Source organism: Fukomys damarensis, unplaced genomic scaffold (assembly GCF_012274545.1).
Source record: "Fukomys damarensis isolate Sample0158 unplaced genomic scaffold, DMR_v1.0_HiC HiC_scaffold_17, whole genome shotgun sequence".
Lineage (NCBI taxonomy): Eukaryota > Metazoa > Chordata > Mammalia > Rodentia > Bathyergidae > Fukomys > Fukomys damarensis.
Window position 1 is genome coordinate 44,558,579 of NW_022900929.1, and position 11,231 is coordinate 44,569,809.

The window sequence follows — 11,231 nt, forward strand, 5'->3', positions numbered from 1 at the left end:
CATTATTACACCTATTAATTTTTTTTTTTTGAGACAGGGTTTTACTATGTAGTTCAGACTATGTAGCCCAGGCTCGTCTTGAACTCACAGGGGTCCTCATGCCTCAGACTCCCAAGTGCTGGGATTACAGGCGTGCGCTACCATGCATGACTCCTATTCAATATTTTGATGTGATGAATATGAAAAATCAAATTTTTATTTTGCCTTTCTTATATGATAATGTTGAGAATAAATAACCACATAGTCAATTAAGAAAAATTTTTATGAAAACTTTGAATTAATAATTGCAATAAGAATTTTGGGTTTAATAAATGTACATTTTATAATGTAATGAATTAATGGGCCTAACATAAGGAAAAATCAACCAAAACTAAAACAACTGAGTAACAATTTCAAAATAAAATTTATAAGAAATACACAAGTTGACAGAACTTGAACTCATTGATCAATATTCCTATCACATGGAAAAATATGTATAAAGTACAAAACAATATAAATGAGCCTCTTTAAGAAAATTTTCTACTTAATGACAGTGCAGGAAATATGTGGAATAGAGAAATGTGCAAAAATAACATGTAGATTTAACAACATCAAATTCAAAGCATTAAATATTTAACAGGAAAATTTTTAAATTATTTAGCAAACTCATGGGTGAAAAAGCAGGAGTGAGAAATTGGTTTAGATTAAGAGACCAAAAACATGTATCAGTAAGTGCAGTGTTGAATCTTCTCTAGATCCTGATTCAAGTACTCTAATTTTAACAAATGTTTTTTAAAGAGATCAAGAAAATGTGAATAAAGACTAATATTTGATTGTATCAATTAAATATAGACAGAAAATAAAAGAGAGACTTGACCAAGGAACTAAGATTGAAAAGAAAAAAGCTTCTTCAGATGAGCCCAACATTTAGCATTCCATTATCTCCCAATGGCTAATTACGACTTATTGGTAGAGTTAAAGGGCTGAAAAGTCAGGCACAGGGAAGCCTTTAAAGACAGCATACCAGAGCTCCTGACAACCTCAAGCAACTAACAAACTACTAATTAGAGATGAGCACTACTCAGGCAGCAAGCAAATGACAGAATCTTCAGATTAAAACTTCTAATTGTCAACTGAGTCTTCTGATGTCTAAAATGGTTTATCTTGGTCTTCTTTAGTTCTCTCAGTAGTGTTATGTAGTTTTGAAACACATCGTTTTCTTAAAGATAATTCTGAGCATTTTGGGCACAAATATAAATTAAATTGATTATTTAATTTATCTCCACGTATTTGCTGGTAGCACAGGAATATTATATGACATTTATATTAATATCATATTTTTTGTCTTGCTAAGTTTATGCATTATACAGTAGTTGCTTTCAAGAATTGTTAGTGTTTTCTAAATAATGATATTCTCTACAATGAAAATTGTTCATAATTGTTTTCCTTTTCTTTATCTTATTGCAATTCCACTTGTCTACTCACTTGTCCACTTGCTTAGGCTTTTGTTGTCAGTATTAATCAACTTTCCTTTACTCTAACAAAATACCTGAAGTAATCAATTTTAGAAAAGAAAGTGTTATTTTGGCTCAGAGTTTTTAAGATTTCAGTCCATGGTCCATTGGCCCCATTGTTTTGAGGCTAGTAGTGAGGCAGTACATCATGGCAAGGAATGCATGATAGAATAATATGACCAGCTCATGTTGTCCAGAAAGTAGGAAAAGAGAAGGAAGAGAGGATCAGATCCCATTATCCCCTTCAAAAATTCATTGGTCTGCTTTTCAGTTACTGAGACAAAAATATTCAATACCCACAATTTACAGAAGGAGGAAAATTTTTATTTTGGCTCAGGTTTTCAGAGGTTTTTGTACATGATCAGCTGTCACTAATGCAGAAACATCAAGTAAATCTGCTCAACTCATGGTATCTGAGAAGCAGAGAACAGAAGAGCCCGAATGGAATAGGCCAGGAACCACTCATAGTCCCCGAAGTCATGACCCATAATCCACATCCTCCAACTCATCCCCAGCCCCAATAATACATTCTCCTATCAATTCATCAGTGGATTAACCTATTGGTGACAATCCAATCACCTCTTCAGGAATCTCTTAATTCAGTCCGGTGAAGATCAAGATTAACTGGCAGATATGGTGTGCCCTTAATGACTGGAAGGCTTCTCACTAAGTCCAACCTCTTTAAAGTTTTCACCACTTCCCCAGAGTGCCAGCTGGGAACCAACTATTTACTGTAAAGGTAATGGGAGATATTCTATACCCAAATAACAGCAATGTCATACACTAATAAACTACATCAGGAAAAATTTCACTGTTTTATTCTAACACCTTTATGATTAAAGATTTTAAATGTTTGTCAACGTTTAGATTTTTATGGTATGAGAAGATTTAATTTGATTCTTCTGCACATGGGTTATATTTTTCCAACACCATTCATTAAAGAGATTATCTGATCCCAGGCTGGTACCTGCTGCTTGAGATGCTGGAACTGTTAGCAAGGTAACAAATAAACTTCAGCCACCACCACTCTTTCAGTCTTGAGCAGAAAAATGATGCAAGACTACACCTTCTGGGCAGCAGGGCATGAAAATCAAGAAAGGAGTTTACCTTGGAGATCAGTATTAAGCCTACTGCGGTTAGACTCAGTGCTAGGCAAAAAAAAAAAAAAAGAGCCCCTGGTCCCAAAGCAGAGCTTGCAAACGGAGACTCTAAACTTTACCTTGCAAGAAGCATACATCTGTATACCACTGGAACAGTATTGTTTTGGCCCGTATCATGGCTAATACGGAGTGGGCCTGAGAACACCCCTTCATAGAGTATACAAGACCCTGAGGCTCTGAGTTTTGGGTATCACCCATTATTTCTTAATGTAAATAAGTCTTTGCAACCAAGTGCTAGTCTCCATCACTTACTCCTCAATCATAGGCAGCACAGCTATCTACAGGCCAGTGTTATCATTCAAAGTATGTAGACCTACTTTGTCATCAGGCGGAGCCCCGTGCCCCAGTAGATCAGACTTGTGTTTCAGCATGGACCACTGACAACTTGCATAAGCCTGGGTGCACCACTGAGACTGTGCAGGTCCCTTCAGCTGTAAAGCTCAGGGGAAAGCCAGATTGTTAGCCTCCCAGTGAAAAAACCTCCTTCAACAATATTACCAAAGCCAAAGGAAGCATAGGATGCATCAAGACTCCATTTACAGGGATAAGACAAAGCAGTAAACAAAGGATTTTGCCTTGGAATTTAGTACTGGGCTGGTAAAAATCTTGGCTGGGAAAATCCTAATGGTTCCATTATCAGACAAGTACCCATGGATGGAGCCTCTGGAATAGTCCTGCTGCTAAAATGAAATGTGGAGCCCCAGTCTACTGAATTATTCTGGTCAATATCACCTGTAGGAGAATGCAAAAATTCTACCTCAGCAGTCGGCAGCCCATAGCAGTGCTGGCATTGGTCCATTCCAGTGCTGTGTTGGTCATTGTTTACTGTAGGCTAGGGGTACGAGGTATGGCACATAAACGTAATGTTAGTGGCTACCATGACGATACATAAGTATGAATGTTGTCCCTCCACAGAGATTCTGCCCATTGTCAGGTAAAATCCTACTGTGTGTAACTACAGGCCTGTGACTATGGATAAGGCACCTGGTCCAACCTTAGCCTCAGGGACATTCTTGCAGGGAAGGATTACCCATTTGAGTACACTCCAAGTCCATACAGAACAAGAAATCAACTGTGAATTTGGAACAAACCTGGATTTGAATCAACTCTAGCATGGAAACTGTGACTACACATCAACCATGGACTCATAACAAACTCAGAGTTAGGGCACTTAGTACTGAAATAGTGGAAGAGATTACATAAAGTCAAAGAAAAAAAAATCTGCTTAGAGTTTCTGGGAAGATAGGCCCAAGTCAACCCAGATTTAAAAGACTGGAATAATACCCAATTCTCCAACACGTACCCAACATTGCACATCAACCAGTATCAAGGCCTTTTAGAGAAGCATGGCCTCACCTAACAACTAAACTACAGCACCAGAACTGACCAGATTCCAGAAATTCATCACGAGAACAGAATATTAAAAGCTATTAGAGAAAAGAAACAAATTACCTATAAAGGAAAGTCAATCAGAATCACAACAGACTTCTCAACAGAAACCCTAAGCAAGGAGAGACTGGAATGAAGTATTTCAAGTCCAGAAAGAAAACAACCTCCAATCTAGATTGATGTGCCCTGGAGAAGTATTTTTCAAAATTGATGGAGAAAGAAGATACCTCCATGACAAATAACACCTGAAAAAATTTATGGATATCAGACCAGCTCTACAAAATGTTCTGAAGTTTATTATAGAAAGAGGTAACAAAATTACAACTCCTTGAACCCCAAGACAATGAATCTCATAGGCAAGTCAAGTGATTAAAGGAGGGGAAGGAAAGACAAACAACAACAGAAAAATAACATGGCAAGGTTGTTAATATATATCATTTATAATCATCAAGGTAAATGCCCTCAATTCACCAATCAAAAAAAAAAAGCAGGCTTGCAGAATGGGTCAAGAAATAAGAACCAACAATACACAGTGTTCAAGAAGCACCTTTAATCCAATTAGAAATATATAGACTAAAATTCAAAAGATGAAAAACAATACTCCATGAAACAGGAACACGGAAAAACATGGGGGTAGCTATTCTATTAGCAGACAAAGGGGATTTCATGCCAAGACTGATTAAGAGAGACCAAGAAGGTCAATACATCCTTGTTAAAGGAACATCCCAAGAGTAAGAGAAAACAATCACAAATATATATATATATATATATATATATATATGCACTCAGTACCAGCACATCAAACTATATATAGCAAATATTAATAGATATGAAAAATCAAAAATAAGCATTAATACAAGTCTAATAGGGGAACTCAATACACCACTGTCAGAAATTCAAAGAACAACTAGACCAAAAAATCCACAACTATCAGAACTGAATCAAACTGTTACAAAAACAGGCTTTATAGATGACTAGAATGTTTTTCCACAGAGCATGAGTATACATTCTTCTCAGTTGCACATAGTACATTCTCCAAAATGAACCACATACCAGCTCATAAAACATTCTTCAGTGAATGCAAAGGAAATTACCCAACACACATTATTAGACTACAGCACAAAGACATTAGAAATCAATGGCAAAAGAAACCTCAAAAACTGCATAAGCACGTGGAAGTTAAATAACACCCACCTAAACAACCAATGGGTCAGATATGAAATTAAAGAAATTAAACAGTTTCTACAATTAAATTATAAGGCCAGTATAACATGCCAGAACTTATGGGACTCAATGAAACCAACCATTTGAGGGAAATTTATAGTGTTGAATACCCATATCAGAAAAAGAGTGAGCTCAAATAAACAACCTTATTTTGAACTTTCAGCTTCTAGGAAAAAGAAGAGCAAGTCAAACCCAAAGCTCATATAAGCAAGGAAATTCTAAGAGCAGAAATTAATGCATATTGAAACTAAGAAAGCAATAAAATGAATGAAAGATTTGGTTCTTAAAAGATGAAACAATTCTTTGAAATTAATTTTATTTACATTTAAGGTATACAATATGATGGCATTCATCATTGGAAATTTGCAACTTTACATAATCCATCTTGGTTCTTATTTTTCCTCAATCCCCTGCCCTCCCTATCTACAAAGACTTTATTTCCATTTTTTAATTTTCTCATATTAATTCCATTCCCACTTTTCCCTTCCCATACCCCTCCATCCCCTCCCCCTTTGACCCTTTTCTTTCCATTTCACATTATCTATTATACTTTGTAGTTCTTATTTACACTTTCAGTTTCTCACACTAGAGAAACTATTTGGAATTTACATATGTGTCCTATTTATTTCACTTAAGAGTATCACTCAATATGCTTCCATTTAGCTATAAAGGTCTGTAGTTTTCATTTTTATGGCTGAATAGTTTTCCATTTTATAAAAAAATATATATATATTTTCTTTATCCACTCTCCAGTTGATAGGCAACTGGGCAGCTCCCAAGTTTTAGCTATTACAAATTGTGCCGCTATGAATATGGGTGCACATATATCACTGTGGTATGATTCTTTTAATTCTTTGGGGAAGATACCCAGGAGGGGATAGCAGCAGTTGGGACCTCCAATCCTAGTTCATACTTATTTCCACAGTGGTTGCACCAGTCAGCACTCCCACCAGCAGTGGAGCAGTGTTCCTCTTTCCCCGCAACCCCTCCAGTATTTGTTATTGGTTGATTTCATGATAGCAACCATTCTTTCTGGGATGAGGTGGAACTGAGCATAGTTTTCATTTGCATCTGTCAAATGACCAGTGGTGTTGAACATTTTTTCTTACGCTTATTTGCTATTTCTACTTCTTATTCTGAGAAATGACTGTTCATTTCAGATACTTATTTTTTAATTGGGTCTTTAAAATATGGGGGGTCTGATTTTTTAAAATTCTTTATATATTCTAGGTAGTAAACATTTTTCTGAGGAAGAGCTGGTGAAAATTTTTTCCCACATTGTGGGTTGTCTCTTCACTTTGTTGTGGGCTTCTCTTGTTGTTCAGAAGCTTTATAATAAGAAGGCATCCACTTATTGATTGTTTCTGCTAGTTCATGGGCAACTGAGGTTTTGTTCATAATATTTTTTCCTAAACCTGTGTCTTCAAGAGTTCTACCTAATCTCTCTTCCAGCTGGTTTACTGATTCTGTTGTAATATTTAGATCTTTAAACCATTTTGATTTTATTTCATGGATAGTGAAAGATATAGGTTGTTTTAATCTTTGGTAAGTTGAAACCCAGTTTTTCCAGCACCATTTATTAAAGATGCTATCTTTCCTAGGGTGTTTGGCTCCTTTATCAAAAATTAGGTGGCTGAGTATGTTTGGAGATGTTTCTGCATCTTCTAGTCTGTTCCACTGGTCCTCAGGTCTGTTTCTTTGCCAGTACTGTGCTATTTTATCACAGTAGCTTTATACTATAGTTTCAAGATGGGGATTGTGATATACCCATCTTGTGTTTATTGCCTAGAATTCCTTTTGCTATTCTAGGTCTCTTCCTGTGCCAATTGAATTTTGGATTGTTTTCTCAAGGTCTGTAATGTATTGCTGGAATTTCAACTGGGATTGCATTGAATATATGTAGCAGTTTTGGAAGTATGACCATTTTCACTATGCTGTTTCTTCCTACCCAGGAACAAGGGATATCTTTCCATTTTCTGATATCCTCTTCAATCTCTTTTTTCAGAGTCCTATAGTTTTCAGAATAGAGGTTTTTGATTCCTTTTGTTAGATTGATTCCTAGGTAATGACAAATCATTACCCAAATGTATTTTAAAAGAGAATAACTCAAATCCATGCAATCAGGAATGAAAGGAGTGAAATCACAATGAATCCTACAGAAACCCACATGATCATCATTACCTACTTTGGGAATCTATATTCTAACAATATGGAAAATACAAAAATAAAGGACAGATCCCTAGATGCATATCAATTACCAAAGCTGAATCAAAAAAATATAAAAATTCTAAAGAGCCCAATATCAGTCAATACACATGAAGAAGTAACTAAAAACTACCAACAAAGAAAGACCCAGGTCCTGATGGATTCACTGGTAAATTCTATGAAAAATTTATAGAGATTTTCTGCCAATACTCCTCAAATTTTTTAATGAAATAGAAGAGAAAGCAACATTCCCAAACTCATTCCTGGAAGCAAGCATCACCCTGATATCAAAATCAGAGAAGGATTCAACCAAAAAAGAAAACTACACAGCAATCTCCCTAATGAACACAGCTGAAAATATCCTCAATAAGATACTGGCAAACACAATGTAGCAAATCATCAAAAAGATTCTACACCATGACCAAGTATGATTCATCCCAGTGGTTCATGGATGTTTCAACACAAATCAACAATTATGATGCACTGCATTAACAAAATTAAGTACAAAACCCTATAATCATTTCATTAGATGCAGCAAAAGCATTTTACAAAGTCCAAAATCCATTAATGATTTTTAAAAACCTACAGAAAACTGGAATAGATGAATAGCTCTTATTTCAATATGATAATTATCATCTATAACAAACCAAGTGCCAATATTATACTAAATAGTCAAAAACTGAAAACTTTCACACTAAAATCAGGAACAAGACAAGGATATCCACTATTTCCATGCCTATACAGTTCTAGAGTTAGCCAGAGCAGTTAGACAAAGGAAAGAAATAAAAACAATAAGGATAGGAAATGAAACAGGTAAATTATCATTATTTGTAGATGACTTGATGCTCTGCATAGAAGACTCCAAAAAATCCACCAAAAGACTTCTAGATTTAATAGCCAGATTTAGTAACATTGCTTTGATACAGCCAATGCTCCAAAATCAATCGCATTCCTGTACACAAATAACAAACTCAGGGAGAGACAAATTAGGGTAACAACACCTTTCAGAATATCACACAAAAAAGAAATAAAATACCTAGGACTTGTAATGGGTTGTGTCTAGATATCCTCACAAAATAGTCTAGATGAGATAAAGGAGGCAGAAAGATGCTGTTAAGGTTGCTTTTCTGGTTTCTTTGTTGCTTTTGTTGTCTTTTGCAGCAGGAATAGTTGCCTCTCTGCCATGTGCCAGCCTGCCTTGAAGCCAACTAATTATGGACTGAAACTTCCACAAACTTTCCCCCTTTAACTTTGGGTGTCAGGTACCTTGTCTCAACAATGATAGAAAAGTAAGACAAGAATCAATCTAATAAAGAAATTAAAGGATCTTTATGTTGAAAACTAGGGTACTCTGAAAAAAGAGATTAAAGAGGAAATCAGAAAATGGAAATTAAGACAATGCTGAGATTCTATCTCACTCCAGAAAGAATGGCTATTATCAACCAGTAACAAATGCTGGCAGGGTTATGGGGGGAAAGGAACAATTCTCCACTTTTGGTAGGAGGATACACTGGTACAATCACTGAGAAAACCAGTTTGGAGATTTCTCAAAAAACTAAAACTAGAGGTCCCATTTGACCCAGCAATTCCCCTTTTTAGTATCTTCTGAAAATGATTAAAAGCATCCTACCACAGCAATGTATGCACACCCATGCTTGCAGCAGCAGAGTTTGTAATAGCTAAATCTTGGAAACTGCCCAAATCGCCATCAACCAATGAATGGATAAAGATGCGGATTTTTTATACAATGGAGTAATACTCTGCCATAAAGAAAAATAAACTTCAGACATTTCTAGGTAAATTGAAATACCTAGAAACCATACTTTTAAGTGAAATAAATTTGGACACACGATTAATTATCACATAATTTCTCTGGTGTAAAAAAACTGGAAGAATAGATAAGAACCAATAAGTGTAATAGATATTGTAAAATAGGATGAAAATGTTCAAATAGGAAGTGTAGGTACATAGGGGGAAGAGGAAGGAAGGAAAAAGAAAGAAAAGAGAATACAAAGATAAATGGAAATGAGGGAAACAGGGGTTAAAGGGGGGAAGGGACTTGAGGAAAAGAAGAATCAAGCTATATCATGTACAGGTATAAATTCACTATGATGAATGTTATCATTATGTACATCTAAAGCCTGCCAATGATATTTTAAAAAAATAATGTGCCATAACAGAATCAGGTTTAAAAAAACACATGACTACCTCAATAGATACAGAAAATGTCTTAAACAAACTCCAACATTCCTTTGTGAAAAAAAATCTTCTAATAAACTAAGTATAGAAGAATCATACTTCAATGCAATAAAAGCCATATATAATAGACACATAGACAACAGCCTACTGAATGGGTAAAAAAAGAAAATGCTTCCTCTCATATGAAAAACAAATGAAAAATATCTGCTATCAACAACCTTATTCAACATAGTACTAGAAATTTTAGCCAATGAAATTAGGTAAAAGAAATATTTAAGGGAATGAAAATAGAGGGTTTGGACCAGAGGGACAGCAGTTGCAGGAAGATCACAGCCAAGGCCTCACCCTGACCTAAGGGGCTGGGGCACTCAGGCCCAAGCCAAAGGCCCACCCAGAAAAGAGCTGCAAAGGAGCACAAGTTTAAACCAGAGGCCTGCCCCATAGCAAATGTAAGTGTGCGCAGATCATGGCAAGCAATGGTGTTGAACAAAGTGTCACAACAGCAGGCAGATCCCTGTCCCATCCCGTGGCTTGGGCACACAGGCAAAAGCCAAGGGCCTGCCTGGAAAATGTCTGCACAGGTACACAAGCAAGAGCCAGAGGCTCAGACCAATATCATTGACCCTAGCAAAAGCCTGCTCAGATAACAGGAACTGGGGTGTGCAGACCCCCAGCCAAAGGCCCAGACAACAGGTACATAGGGGCCCCAGCCAGAGGCACACCATGCCAAATGTGCACAGACACCAGCCAGAAGCCCACCCAGACAACAGGTCAGCTCAAAAATCTAGAAGGACATCATTTTGAACCAAGGAATCGGTGTACTGGTGAGCAACAGAAAAAAGGCTGCTCATTGAGAATTGAAGACGACTGGCCAAGCAAAAAGTTGCCTCAACAAAGGCACAGCAGGCTGTATCCGTTGAAATGAGAAGACACATAAACAAATCTCAAAACCAGATTTCCAGATCACCTAAGAAACAAGATGGAACAATATGATACTCAACCACCTGGACTCCATGAACTGGCAATGACAGAACTAGAAAAATTGAAATAAGAAATAATTTTTCAGATAACAGCAGAGATTATATGCATAGTACAAGACATGATTAATAAATCTAGAGCAGACAGAGATTTTTAAAAAATAGAGGAGCTGAGGAACATGATGGAATCTCAACATAGGACACAAATGGAATCCATAAAAGAGATGCAAACAGATTTCCAGGAGATTGAAAACTCCATTGAATGTTTACACAGCAGAACTAGCCAATGTGAGGACAAACTTTCAGATATAGGATTGCAAGCACTGAACAGAATAAGAAAAAAAATTCTTAAAAATAGTAAAGGACCAGAAAAATCAATCCAGAGGCTGCTAGATGATGCAAAGAATAACATAAGGCTGATCCTAGTAAATGAAGAAACCAGAGAGCGTGCAGATGACATATTAAAAAAAAAAAACTGTTCACATAAGTAATGGCAGAAAATGTCCCAAGTAGGGGAAAAGATCTTGACATACAGATGAGTGAGGTATATTGGACTCCAACTAGCCATGATTAAAAAAAATCTA